Here is an 11,306-nt window from a genome sequence, read left to right on the forward strand (position 1 = left end):
AAATGCAGCTTCTCGCGGCGGCGGACGGAGCAGCTTAATTAGAAATTATCCCAGCGCCGAGCCGAGCAGAGCCGAGGAGCCGGCTCTTAACCTCCTTAACCTCTTTCACACAACCTGCGATTCCCACCATCATTGCGAAAAAGAACTCCAAGCAATGTGCATACCAGCAGCCAATCAATCCGAAATCTATTTCAATCAATCTTTGCGTAATTGTAAATACTTTCAGCATAGCTATAGCTCCTCTTTCTTTACCGATCGTTCGACAAAAAGCCAGCCAGCCATACGGACAGACAGCCGACTGACGGACGGACAGGCAAAGTCGACAGCAAATGGCGCGAAAATTATAGCAAAATGCTAGACTTTGGGACCTGGATTCGTTTCTATTTATTTCACACTTGAATTGATGCACAGCACCAGATTGACATTTTGCAAATGCTCACGGCACCGGAGGAGGCAATTGCCAATTGGCAAAATCACAGCACAGAAGCTGTGAGCGATTCGAGCGACAAAACGCTGCCGCTCGATGCCGATTCCTATGCCTGCCTTCTGGGCCCTGGGCTCATGAATGAGGCTGAGCTTCAATCAATCACTGGGAAGAAAACTGTAGACCACAATAAAGCAAAATAAATAAAGCAAAATAATATTTGGACAGGCTAAAAAATATTTAAAAATATATTTTACTATTTACCAATATGTTTCCCACTGAATGAAATACAGTAACTTCGATTTTAACTATTTTCTTAATTTTCCAAAATTATTTTAAATTACAGGAAAAATTAAATATTTACAGTATTTAGTTACATATTAAATAGTTATAAAATTCTTTTAGAAAAAGTTTTTAACTCATCAATAAAGTCATAATTAGAGGTTACACGGCTTATGTAAATTCCTTTTATTTTTGAATACTTAATTATTTTTAATTATTAAAATTAATTATTTTATTTTTACTTATTTCTGCCCCATTTTTCCAGTGTAATCCTCAAGGCAGGCTTGGCCGTCTTCTTTGTCGTTGACTTTGTTGTGGATTGACGCTCACAGCTTGACGAGTTGACGGGTTAGAGATCGCTAGCTCCGACTGTGATTTTTGGGCAGAGGGTATTTTTCGGGGGGCGGCAGAGGGTCCAGGGACATGGGCGGAACGTCGAGAGGGGGGCAGGGTGCCGGTGGGAGGGAAAGCGGGCTAAGTAAGGTAGTACATCCCAATGCCTCCTCGCATTGTCAGCAGTGAATTGTAGTGCAAATAAATTTCAATTGCGAGACACATTCTCCCACTGACATTGTTTGACACTTCTTCGGCTGCACAATTTGCATGTCGAAGGCGAGAAAAGGAGAGGAGAGCAGTGGAAGCCCAGCAGATCTTTAAGTTTATTGTTTGATCTTTAAAGATTGGCCAACACCCAGCAGCGACCGTTTTATTTTTTTCTTTTTTGCTAACAAGCTCAGCACACAGTCGGATCCAGACGCTAAAGACGAGGAAGCCGACGAAGTTGACGATGACTATGACGGTGATGAGGAAGACGCACCCAGGCTACCAATCTTAGACTTGGAGCTCCATTTACGGGCTATTCGAAACTGGGCTGGTGTAAGTGATACACTGGGAAACTGTTTTAAACTATGTAACAATAACGACATTTTAAGTCTCCCAAACTAAGAATAAATGCTCAATGTCCATGAAACGTTGACTAACTAAATTAATCAATTAAATATTACAATTGAAAATAATTTATAAAAGTTTGACCACTAACATTTTGAAATTTGAAAGTCCTTATTATTTATTTTATTTTATTTTATTAGTAGTTATCTAATTATTTGATATTTTACTTTAGACATTGTAAATTTTAGGTCTTAAGAATATATTGTAGAACTGTTCTACAGACACTTTTAAATCCAGCACCAATATAAAATTACTTTAAATTTTTTACCGAATATATATCTTTAATAGGATAATTAATTTAGGATTTTAAGGGTCTATTACTTGCACTTACACGTAAGAAACATATAAAAATCCTTAACTACGATCCATTCGATTGATTTGATTGCACGTTTGAGTGCCTTTTCTTCCTCAGTGTGTATCTGCTCCAAATGCATTAAGTGTTTTGGCGCTTTTATTCGCTACCCACCCGCCGGGGAGTCGCAGGCGGAACAGCAAGACGACTTGATAGCTACAGCTACACCCTAATCTCGTGTGGACCACTTTCCGCACCTACAACAACACATCGCCCAGATAGAGCCGACACCAACGCGCGATAAATGTCTCCAGTGCGCTGGAACTCCCAGATGGATGCCACAGCGTCATAGCAGAAATATATATATCTGAATGTAGCCACCATATATAATGGCTGGAAAGGAAGGAAGCTGGTGGCCGGGCCTCTCTCGATATTTAACACCTAGACAGACGGAGACTAAACGCTCGAACTGGATTGGGGCATGGCCCGATAACTGGCGATGAAGCGTTGAAAACTCAGTCGCGGGCCCCACTTTTGGATGCAATTGCCGCAATCTGCGAGTAACAAGCATAACACGCCCACTGCGCCAACCAAACTGGCCCGGGGGTCTGCAATTGGGCTAACAGTTGCACAAATGGAACGGAAATTGTTAGCCAGAGTAGGCAAACAAAGTTATCAAAATGGGCTTCGATTCTAGAGATTTATGTTCGACTGCCGAGATTAATCCTAAACTTTTTGGGCCTAGTACATAAAGAAAGTATTATTGGTATTATTAAATAAAAGCAGTGCAAAAATTTATTTTTTTCATTTATTATTTTTTTTTTTTGGTGCCTATATATTTTTTTAAATGTTTTTTTTTTAATTTTGCTTAGAAGCGGTTTCAGAAGAAACCAAGTTAGCATGATAACTAAAGCCAGAGATATTATGTCTTAAGGTATTAGATTAAAAAATATAGTACTGCTTTTAAAACAAGTAGTAAAATTGGTATTTGTATTTAAATTTAAATGTAATATTTCATTTTATTTTAACGATTGAGAACGATGGATATAAAATCTCCAACGATAGACAAGTGCCACATAATTCTGAGTTCCGAACACAATAAACATCGAGTAGCTCCACTCGAGACTTACTTACTGAACTCAACGCCGATCCCAATGATTCACAAAACTGAGTCTTCGAACCGATTATGATTATGGAACAGGAGTTGGGTTTTGAGACGCATTCGATCGCTTCCCAGGGTAAAAAAAAACAAGGCAGACAAAAGGCACAGCCTAAACGCCGCTAAGTGCATGGGTTTTGTATAGGTTTTGTGGTTTTGTGGGTGCCATGAATCGGGATAGAGTGTATCGGTGGTTTTGGGGTTCAAGGGGCTGTTGGCGAGGGGAGGGGGCTACAAGAACCAGGGGGCATGACTTTGCTCAATGTGAGACTTATGCGCATACCGCATTAACTACTCCATAAAAGGTGTAAAGAAATCACTTAAGTACTTGGATGTCACTCCTTTGTCAAACTAAATCATAGTAGGGAACGGAACCCATCGTGAATCCATCTTTCCCTCTATATATAAATACGCTTTTACATGTCTAAATGCACGCAGGAAAATACCATTAAACTGATATTTATTTCAAATAAATAAATCCCTAATTCAATTAATTCTAAATTAATACATTATCAATAAAATATTACAATAACTAGCTTTATTATCCATAAACATCTTTTAAGTTAATTTGTAAGCATCTAATAGATTTTTTGTTCTATCTATAATAATACAAGATTGAAAGGCATCAATAAATATTAATACTTTCTTCGCCACGTGAAAAGATCCTGTTGTAACTTCTTCGGTATTTCTCTCAGTGTGTGCATATTCATAAGGAAAATATAGGCGTAGAATGCTTTCGGTTGTAAAGAATAAAACGGGGGAGTTTTATTGACAGCCGCAATTACCACATAATCATGCAACAAATATGATGGTTGCTGGCTTTTTCACGATTGAAGGAGCTTCCCTTCCCCCAAAACTGATGGCTGTTGTTGTTGCTGTTGTTGCTGCTGCCGCTGTTGTTATTATTGTTGCTGATGACGTAGAGACGACGTCTGAAAGGCAACAGGCTGGCAGGCAGCTCAACTCAACTCTACTCAACTCAACGGACCTGGCAACGTGCTGATCCATTACGGCAGCTATCCCCCACTTTTCCCCATCGAGGAGCGACAATCACAGGTACCAGGTACATTTTGTCTAGACTTATTGAGTGATCGTGGCAGGAGCCAAGGCTGCAACAACAACAGCAGCAACACCAACAGCAACTAGAAGGCGCAGCCGTTTTTTTAATGGGGTGGCAATCACTTTGAACGGCGACGACGAGTCGAACGTTGAGGTCTGCACAAAGGAAAAATATTAAAATAAATATATTTCAATATTAAAAAAATTTAACTTAAAAATAACTCAATGGGACAGAAGCAACTAAAATGTATCCTCTTAAAATATTTTAAGGACAGTGTAACCAATAGGTTTATTTTTAAAAAATTGTAATGATTAATTGATATTAGAGATACTACAACCCACAAACCAAAAAGGAAACCTATTTTAGTAATACTTATTTATCTCTCATTTTTCACTACTCAAAAATATTGGAAATATTAGTTATGTAAATATTTTCTTTATTTAAAATTTACATTTTCACTAACATTTCTCTCGGTGTAGGAATAAAGGAGGAGAAGAGGGATCGGGATCTCAGGCAGGCCTCACAAATTATGGTCAGGAGGCGAACGATGCCGAAGAAAGCCCAACTGGCAGCGTGGCAGAGGCTCGTTTTGTGCACTGAACTGGGTTGGCAGATACTTAAGAAATATGTTATTAAAAAATAATGGAGTGCGTGGTTAATAGATACAACGTCAGCAGTGGCCGAAAGCACCAACTGCAGATGCAGTCTGAGGGAAGTGTGCGATCGGGGCTTCGTTTGGGGCCTCATCGACAATCATTGTTAACAATCAATTAAGGAAATAAGTTGTTTATAAAATGTGGCTATTACTTGCAGATCGCCGGGCCACCATAAATACCAGTAAACTATGGGTTTCCCCAACATAATGCCGCCCACCTTTAAACCGCCCAATGAAAAGATAAAAATATTACACTGGGCCGCAATGAAACTAAATTTGAAATTCCAAATTAATTTAACAATTCACAAGGACTTTAAAAAATATTTTCTGATTCATTTAAATTTATTAAGTATTGCGTAAGTTAGAACTATTTATTTTATAATATTAAAACTTCTATATATTAGATGTCTACATTTTCTATAACAAACTTTCCCTTAATCACCTCACCGTTTATCAATCCAATTCCAAGTTGGCCACTGTAAATGGATGCTTGTTCGAAGAAGAAACAATCACCATGGCCCCAATGCTGCTGGCGAAAATGTTTTAATTAATGTGGCAGACAGTTAATGAAACTGTTATAGTTATACATCCATACGAGAGTATGACTATACATTATTACCATATACGTAGCACTCCACAGTCCACTTCGGGGAGTTTATTAACCCGACTAAAACAGAAAACGACAATCGATGGATCGACTGACCAAAAAAGGGCTTTTTATATTCCAGTGAGCAGAGCGAAGATCATTAATCAAAACACCCCAGCAGGCGGTTCGAACTTTGGTAGCAGGCAGGGGACCCAGAAAGACTACCGAACTGTACTACTTGACCACACCGAGCAAAAAATAGATAATATCAGTTCCAAAAAAAAAAAAAAATATCATTGATTAAGATGGTAAAATGTATTAAAAAATATATTAAATGCATTACAAGATTTATTGAGTTAGAGAATTAAAAAAACCCAGTCCAGTAACCGCTAAGAATATAATACATTGGGAAAACCTAATAATATCTATAAGAATGCAATCATAGTTAGGACCCTATTTTTTTAAGGGAAATTCAGTGATTGTTTTTTCCTCAGTGCAGGTCTAAAAGCGAGCCGAAGAAGTAGGCCCCATATGATTAGTGGCGGTGGCTACTTTAATGAGCGTTAACTGCCTGGCCTCAAAGTTCATTAGGTGCAGTCGGCTTATGATTGATGCCCCCAAACAAATGGCGGAAAATTCTGGTGCCAAAATCAGAATCGAAATCGGCCACAAGTCCGATGCATAAATTGAAACATAAATCAAAATTCCAGTTTGAATTTTGTCTTTCGTTTTTATTCCACTGGTCCACCGATTTTCGTATGCTTTTTACGCGGAGAGCCTTTTAAATCAATGCGGAAACCCAATCAGTCAGTTGCCATCTCCAAATCTCTGGCCAAAAATCGCACAATTTCGGACTTCGATCAGCGTTCAGCGCATGTGGCGTTCATTTTGATTAATGGCCGAAATTGCCGGCTGACCATTTTCGAATTTTAATTGTTTTCAAATCGGCGGGCGAGTCCGCGAGTCTCGTTCTACAAATAATTATAAGCAGTTTTTAATGATGGCCCCCAGAAGGAGAATAGCCAAACAAAAGCTCCTAGCAGCAGCACTAATTGTTACAGATCCACCGAAGAGGAGCACAACTTGCTACCAGTTCTGACCCGGGGCTTTTGTTTGGCTTCTTGTACGCTCCGAAAATATATATTCTTTTTTTCTTTTTTTTTTTGGTTCATAAAAGCAAGTGCCGCTAAATGGCCAAAGGGGTGGACAGGCGGACAAAGACCGTTTAGGAGGGGAGCACGTGCTCAATCCAACTTACAAAGGCGATCCGAAAACAATTAGGCAAGAATAGAAATGAGTTTCGGAGGAATGGGAAGTTCGAGATGAAGATTTCTTCGGAAATAGCCCAGTGAAGAAGTCGCAGCTAAATATACCTTCAAGTGAAGATATAACCGAAATTATTATTGAAAAATAATTCAAGTGGCAAGCTTTCAAGCAGATCCTAAATATTAAATAACTTAATTGATTTCTCACTTAAGTAATAGGTACTCTAAAATGATTTTAACTCAACCAAATAAAATCTAACTCACTTTGGGAATAAATCTTTAGTTTATTTGTTTTATCCATTTAAAAAGTTAAAAAATACATGATATAATAATATTAATAATTAATTAAAGGAGTCAATTTAAAAAGTCCTTTAAATCGATTTTTAAGGTATAATAGAAAATTTATGCGTATTTGCTAATCTAGTCAACAACTTACTGGCAAAAATAAACCTTGATCTAAAATTGTTGGAGGAATTTAAAATCCTCTAAAAAACCTCATGCCATAATTATCATGAGATAGTATTAAAAATTCCCAGAAAACTCTCAAGAATCTCAATCCCTATGGCATTCCCCAAATAACTGTAACCCGAGTATCCCTCCTCCTCCTTCTCCACGACTTGGCTCCATCGTTGACTTGGCTTCAAATCCATCAAAAGTCGTTGATTGTTCTTAATTGCCCTGAAATTGCATGACCACCTACTAATCTTGTCCGTTCCGAGGGAATCTTGCGGTAGATCCCTTTAACCTTTCCCCACCAATGAGTTCGAAAAATGCCCAGCTCCGATGGCTTTTGTTTTTCGCTGAAGCTGATGTTGATGCCTCTGCCTCTCTGTGGAAATTGTGGATGCTGCTGCAAATTCCATAAATCTGTCAAGCGGGGAGCGTCGCACATCTTGCACTTGTTCTTCTCTGTTTCGCGAAAATCTTGACATGTGAAATACGCAGATTTGCCAGGTTTTATGGGCCGCACTTGGGAGCGGAGGACCACAGAGACAGGTTGCAGGTTGCTGGCTGCAAGTTGCAACCTGGGATGCTCCATGTGGCATGCATTCCGTGCATTCGCCCAGTGCCATAAACTTTGGCTAAAAGCGCACCAAAAGCGGCGGCGGCAGCAGCCAAAAGTACAAAGCGGCCGCTCCACACACACTCACAGATGAACTTGCCACATGGACACGGGGGAGCAAGAAGGAGGAAGGAGGGGACAGGAGGTCGGTGGGTGGGGGCATCCACGATGACCCGGGCACTTGAACTGGCTCTGGAAGCTCATACACGGGATGCTTGCCTGGATGGATTGATGGATTGTGGCTCTAGTTGTTGCTGTTAGCTGCACTGAAAGAAAATACCTAGGGTCTTTAAAATAAATTATATGACATTGGAAATTATATGGTTCATGATCAAGGAGTCAAGGTCAACAATATTTATTAGGAAATTACTTAAAATATTATTATAAAAATTCAAAAAATTATAAAAGATTTATTAAGTTTATTTAAACCTATTTCTTCAGTGCTTTGCTGCTGTTCGGTGCAAATGAAGACCTGCTCGGCCTGCCACTTGCCACAGAACAGAGCGAAAAAATAAAAAAAAAGCATCGAAAAGCTAATTTAAAGCAATTTAGTTTGAAACGCGCACACATTTCCATGCCGCTCGGCAGACGAAAAGCATTTGCACGAAATGAGGTTGAATGCAACAGCAACAGAACAACAGAGCAACATCGGCAGTAACAATTTTTTGAATGCAACGGACAGACACTTATTTATTATATCCAATGGCAGCCGGGCACTTCTGATGGCCCTGAGTTGATAGACCAAAGACATTGACACACAGGCCCAAAAGTAACTAGCCACATTCACTCGCCACCTCTTGCAATTATTCGATTAGAAATTCCGTTAGAAGCGAGGAGGGAGTTTCTGCTTGGGTTTTTTTTATGATATATGGTTGTATGAACTTTCGGGGCTACCAGGTTTACAGCCCCAATGAACTGCAGGTCTCTAAGAGCGCCTCGAATACATCAAATTCTGAGGTTGCAGCGAAATATCAGTTCACGTTGAGGAAAGGAGAATTCAAAGGAGAATTGTGTTCTTCGTGGCAGACAACGAAGAGAAAGGACAACTGGTAAATGCTCCAGTGCCATAAAAGATGATTTACAGATACCGAAACGATGCGAAATTTGCTAGCCACCCACGGGTCCATTAACTGGTTAAATCAGGTGCTGATGGCTGTCTCGGAGCGGCTGCCACAGGTCGTATACTTAATGCTCAGCTTGCCGCGCCATTCTAACTGTTATCATTATTGCGGCTTGTAAAAATTTTGAAGAACCAATCTAAATAAATTCAGCTAGGAATAAAGTTTACAGCTTTTTCGGGGGGTTGAGTTAAGAGCAGTTTAAAAACTTATTGGATAAGTAATAAATAAGACGACCCAAAAAACGGAATTGCACTCAGGAGAAACAGCTTAAGGTTAAGAATTATTTTTAAGGTAGAAAAATAGTAATAATTTGAAGAATAATCCAGATTAAAAATAAAACTTTACATTTTGAAAGAAAATATGTATGCAATTTGTACATTTTTATTTACTTCAGATTTATCCGATTAAAAGATCACTAATTTAATTTTTAATTTTTGATTTTTACCAGTGCAGATAATAATAGCTTACTGTGCTAAATGGCAATAAAAACGTAATTAAAGTCTTTCCAAATAGATTAAACCACCGACGATACCGAAAGGGTAAAGCGTATTTTGAACTACTTAAAAGCAGACTCTGAAAATCCCATTGAGGCCAGAATTTTTATTTTTGGGGCTTTTCAGCTACGTTCTTTTTGGCAAAAACCAATCTAATTGCTTTTGGCTTGTTCCTTTTGTTACCGGCTACTGCAGGGCTAATGAACCAATTACTAGTGGAGGCCATAAAAAATAGTAACGGCCGCAGATCAGAAAATAGAAAAGCGGGCGCACAGTTAAAGTGCCTTGGATTTGGTTTAGACTATAGTAGACCAGAGACTAGACTAGAATTCCCACCGTCACCAAGTGACTAACTATATGCATAGCGCGGGATCCGATCCGAGATCATGGCTGACCTCAAAGCCAAACTAAAACGAAACCGAAAAGCGGCGGAGACCTCAACTAGACCGACATTAAACAGCCGAAAAGAGCCGCCAGGCAAAACGGCCAGCAACTCAGAGACCTAGCAACCCACACTGCGATCCACCAACGATCGCTCGATCGATTCCGAAGTGCACGATGGAAAACCCCGGAGAGCCGGAGCCTGGTAACAATATCGAAAATGCAGCCAGGCACAGAAGATATTGCGACTGTCATAAAACAATATTATTGGCATTATTACATTTAAGTGTTGACAGCATAATAAAATAATTGTCGACAGACAATTTACAACTAGGCAAAAAACAAAAAAAAACTAAAACGAAAAAAAGAGGAGATATCGTTTCCGAGCATTTACAGATATTTTCAGCAATGTCTGCCGAATGGCTCACTGGCTGGCGGTTGGATATCATGTTGATTCCCATGTAAAACACTTTTAAAAATCACACTCACAACTCAAACCGAATGCAAAGTGCAACAAGTCATCAAAGGCAGCCCAAGCACGGCTGGAAAATGGAAAGATTTTTCATAACCGCCGAGAGATCAAAAGAATTGTGCGGCGCTTAACGCAGAGATGAGAAGAGCTTTTTTCTCTTTTTTAGTATTTCAGTTTTGGTTTTTTTTTTAGTACGGCTCGGGGTTTGGAGTTCCCTCAACGACGACGCTCATTCATATAATTCACCCTCATTTCATAATAAATTGCTCTCAATTGATCACGACAATCGACAGCGATGAAAAGTCATGCCAAAGTTGACTCTGCGAGCGAGAAAACCGAAACGAACTCGAAAAAGGAAACATACGATACGAAATCCAATCGCAATGTTAAACCAAAGTAAAGCCGGGCAAACTTAAATTGGCAAAAAGGTGCGACGATACACGGAAAAAGATATCATAAAGGAAGGTTGGTTCAAAGCAGCTGAAGATGATTAAATATTATTTAAAAATTATAAAAAAGACAAAGGTATCATAGAGGAAGATTGGTTCAAAACAGCTCGAGATGATTTAATATTTGTTTTAAAAATTTGGAAAAGATTAATTTTTACTATCTCTTGTTGATTTAATATTGGGATTTTATGACTTTATTATACACTTATTTTACAACTAAAATTAATAGTACCAAACCATTGAATTTAAATCTATTTATTTTTTGCTTAATTTATTTTTTAAATAATTAAATAATGAAGTGCTTTTTTTCTCAGTGTTTTCTTAGAAGGCGTTCATCTCCACTGATAGTTGGCGGCGTTAAGTTGTAGGTGCAGACTGGACAGAATCACCCACAGAGCCACCACCCCGCACCACCAGGAACCACTTCAAACCACCATGAACCACCGCCTGTCTGCGAAGCCAAGCAAATAAGTCATATGCCAAAACAGCTAAAGGTTTCTGCCCGGCTCGATAGGAAATTGCTCTAATATTTTGCCTTTTGTCTGATTGGAAATATCGCAGGCACAAACAGCCAAAGTGCCGGCAGATCTTTCCGCTTTCCCTCCTCTTTCCGCCCGCAGGAGGATGGGACTTTGGCCGCTGACTGTGTGGATTG

Source organism: Drosophila takahashii, chromosome 3L, assembly GCF_030179915.1.
Source record: "Drosophila takahashii strain IR98-3 E-12201 chromosome 3L, DtakHiC1v2, whole genome shotgun sequence".
Lineage (NCBI taxonomy): Eukaryota > Metazoa > Arthropoda > Insecta > Diptera > Drosophilidae > Drosophila > Drosophila takahashii.